Raw genomic sequence first — 4,149 nt, forward strand, 5'->3', positions numbered from 1 at the left:
GAGCATCAGACAGGGATGTTGTAGGGAATGGAAGGCAAGCCCAACCCCTGTCTTAAAGGAACAAGACTGAAATCCCACCATGACACACAACTTCATGTTTGCCTCTGACTCAAGGACAGTGTACCTTGGGATGAATGAAATAATTGTTCCTTGTCCTGCTCAGTCCCTGGATTTTCCAGCCATGCTGCTGGAGTCTCCAGAGTACTCATGAAACAGCCACCAAACTGCTGCACTTTGCAGCCTGGCACATTTGGGCAAGTCATCTCCAATTTTATTTTTCCATAATATACAATGTGATCAATTTCTGTTGGATCAGCCCTGCTCACTGAGCTGCTGCCTGCTCTGCAAGGAACACATGGAGCAGGCAGAAGGATTAGGGAACACATCCTCACAGTTTTCTAGCAGGTGCACAAGGTTAAGTCTCACCACTCAGAGTTGGCAAAGAAGAACTTGCTGGGTCTTAGGCTGCAGCCTCTGTCTAGATCTGGGCTTAGCTCCAAGGGTGGAAAATCCAGTGCCTGCTCTGAGTCTCAGGTTCACAAGGATGTGGTCCCTGTGTGCAGTCCTTCTATAAAGCTGCTGCATATGTAGTCCAGAGAGTCGTAGAGCAGAAATGCAGTACTCTTCAAGCCAATTACCATACACAGTTCATAACCCTGCAACTGGCTGGATTAATGGATTATTGGCATGAAGGGATGTAGAAAGGCATTTTTAAAAGAGGAAGTAGAAAACATCCAGAGATTATTTTTAATGGTGTTTATTTGTCAGAGAACTCCAGAGCTTGTGGGCTTTTGCTGGGCTGGACGTTCTGAGCCCTAAGAGGAGATAAGAGAAAGGATTAGGGTATTACTGTGTCAGTGGAGTTCATGTGTTTTATATTATTAATGTCTGTAAAGCACTTTGGAAATGAAAAACACCATAAAAGCTCTAAGTGCTGTATTTAGTAGGAGCTGCAGAAGAGGAACTTAAGTCTGAAAAGACATTTATCAGTTACCAGTGCACAGAGAGCCTGTATTTTTGAGAGGATCCCACAGTCAGATGCAGTCTAAAGTGGCAGACGAGTTGTTCAAAAACCAGTATGAGGAGGGCATAAGAACCCTGCAGGGTTCAAGGAAGGCTCCCGTGTCATGCATCCAAAAAAGAAGCCACTTAATACTTCAAGGATGAGAAAAAGCCATCAGATTTGCTGGCTCATTTCTATGAAGCCAACAGAGGAGTGTTCTCTGTAAGGCACCTACTTTAGCTAAACTTCCTTTAAAAGCCTGTCGGGTAAGTGAGCTCCCTTGTGTTGTTTAGGAAACTCCTGTAACAGAGGGAACATCCTGACCCAGGAAGGATAAGGAAAGCAATACTGGAGATCTTCTAGTATACCTATCACTCCTGATCAGCACCGGACAAGTTTATGTGGTCTCAGTGAGATAATTCCATGGCTCAGAGACAGGATTTTGCTTCTAGACACTTAATTCTCAATAGCATTGTTTCACTAAGACAGTGACTCCCAAAGAGAGCCAAGATGAAGCTTCTCTTTACATTGCTGTGCTCCCAGCTCCAGACCCCTCCTCTAGTGATTCTGGCTGACAAACTACAGAAAAGAGCATTTTTTTCTGGTGAATCCATAAATAGATCTGCAGCATTCCCACTGACAGCCCTGAGGAGCTTTATGAGACGCCTTTGTCGAAGCAGAGAGGCCTAAGGCCAGTTGAGGCTGTGGACAGGTATTGATAACATATATTCCCCTTTCCCAGTGACAGGCATTTTCTTGTATCCTCACTGCTTGAAACTCTCTTTGACAAAACAGAGACTTTGCAGTTTTGCACAGATCTTCCTTCATACGTAAGTCCCTATGTCAGATCTTTTCTTCATGCCCAGACTACATTTTTAAACCCCAGTTTTAAAACCTGTATTTGACAGGGAGGAAGGTTCCAGACAGGTCTGTGTAGATGTGTTGTTGATCCAGCCATTGTTTGCAGTCATGCATTGACCTTCATAATCTCATTTCCTTGGGACATCAGAGGCACATTAAAGCTTACTTGTACCAGGAGGTCTCAGTGTGCCAAAACCACCCAGGGCACCTTTTTCCCAGCTCCCTTCCTATGTCCCAGCTGCTAAAAGAGACTTAGAACTTTTTCCCCTCCCCATTACTGCACAAGCAGGTAGTTCAGTCTTGATAAGGAGCAGGCTGCTCCCCTGCTCACAGTTCTTGCAGCAGCTGGCTGTGCTGTTGCCCAAGAGGGGTAAGTCACAGTGATAAATGCAGATATTTCACCTTCCACCCTTCCCTTCCGTATCTCAAATCTTGGTGCTCAGGAGCAGCCACACAGGCACTGCTGCTTCCCCAGCCTGCACCATGACAGATGTTAGGTATATTCAAAATGACATCTGCACCCCACAAGAGCTCCTGTGCTGTATTTATAGCCCACTGTCACTGCTCAGATTTATGCCACTCAAATATTTGTCAGCTGTACTCCCACCTTCTCTGAACATCATTTAACTGAGCTTGACGTATGCAAGCACTTTTAATCTTTCCTCATAAAGCAATTTTGCCCTTCCCAGGGCCCCTGATCATATTTGTAACTCTTCCTTGAGACAGCATCCGTTAGTCATTGCTGCTCTGAAAGTACAGCAAGGAGTGTGGCAGCCTGAGAGAGGAGGAGGGGGAGGATCATTTCCTACACTCACACTCAGTTCTCTCCTGTGCCACTCCTCCTAAGAGTACCTTAAACATGTTTGCCTGCTCTAAAATCCCTCTCTTTCTTGCTGGTCACTGATCTTTTCCCAACCTGAATCATTGTTTCTGCTCAAAAACCCCCAGTCCCGGATTATTTTGCAACTTCCCTGAGCCAAGAGGGAGTTCATTTTCTTTCCTACATGTCTTTCTAATGTCTCTGATGTCTCTATTATTACCCAATCTGCACTGGCATTCACAATGCCTCCCAACTGAGGCAGGAGAATGTAATTAACAAGCTGTTTACCTCTACTTCCAGATCATTAATAAATATGTTAAACAAGACCGCTACCTTGCTGAGCAATGCAAAATCTTGATGAGGCACATAGGTTGCTTTATAGTTTTCAACCCATGCTGGTGACAGCGAGACTCTTTCAGGGCAAGCTCCTTCCAAAACTGCATCTGAACCAGAATTCATTCCCCCTTAACCTGTTGCGTGTGCACCCTTTCACCCCAGGTCTTGTGAGCCTGGTGATGAGACACCAGTGGAAGGAGGGACAGCTGGCTGGGTGACCTTGGCATGACACAGGACCCGTGTCTCCCTACAGAACCCACTTCCCTTTCACAAACTGTGACACCCCACCCGCAGGACCTTGGAACACCACCCCTAGTACTGTTCTTGAGCAACTCCTGTCCCAAACTTCATTGTCGCTAATTCCAGTCTGTATTTTCTTGATCCTCGTGCACACTCAGCACCAAAGAGGTGCTGCAGCAAACAGAAGCTCAGAGCAGACAAGTGCTCTGGTAAACTTAATTTTTTAGCTTACTTAAAAATGTTCCCTAACACTTTCCTACACCAGCAAGGCAGATTATGAAGAGACTCAAAAAAAAAGAGCTTTGTGCAGAGTTAAAGCTCTGTTGCCCAAGGTCTGTAAGGATGGTGAGAGAAGCATGTGCTTGGTTTCACTAGAGCTGCTTCTGCCTCAAGACAGGGAACAGCCTGAAAGAGTCTTATGGGGCCTTCCAGTTCCCTGGTTACTTAATGCTCATAGAACAGTCTTTCCAGGATCATCCAAGAAAGCTGCAGTCAGTGTTACCTGCTTTTATCACAGCTGCACAGCTTTGTCTTTGCCTTTCCTGCTGAAGGGAGACTGGAGGGACTGCTCTCTGGGACCCCGAAATAAAATGCCTTCTGGTCTGACAGAGCCCTCAGGTTTCTCAAGGACTGCCATCACAAGTTCCAGAGACAGAACTAAAATGCGCTGAAACACTGGTTTCCACTTAACATAATGCTTGCCTGATGGAGGATGGTAAGGCTCAATGGCAGACTTTAATACTTTGATCTTTCAGAAGGGGAAAAAAAGCTATTTGACAATGTTCCAAGGGAGAAGGTGCATCCTGGGGAAACTCATTTGGTGGTCTGCCAAGTCCTAAGCAGCTCCAAGGCCTGAGGTGATGTTCTCTGCCCAGGCTGCATATCCTTG

The 4,149-nt window shown here is 45.8% G+C and overlaps 1 long non-coding RNA gene across 1 annotated transcript; it reads right to left on the minus strand.

The window, feature by feature from the left end:
- Positions 1 to 741: 741 nt before the first annotated feature.
- LOC128822095 (uncharacterized) lies at positions 742 to 3,238 on the minus strand. Its single transcript, XR_008441354.1, has 2 exons — positions 3,018 to 3,238; positions 742 to 815 (listed from the first exon to the last, which is right to left on the minus strand). It is a non-coding gene; the product is annotated as an uncharacterized LOC128822095 (long non-coding RNA).
- Positions 3,239 to 4,149: the final 911 nt, after the last annotated feature.

This window comes from Vidua macroura, chromosome Z, assembly GCF_024509145.1.
Source record: "Vidua macroura isolate BioBank_ID:100142 chromosome Z, ASM2450914v1, whole genome shotgun sequence".
Taxonomy (NCBI): Eukaryota; Metazoa; Chordata; class Aves; order Passeriformes; family Viduidae; genus Vidua; species Vidua macroura.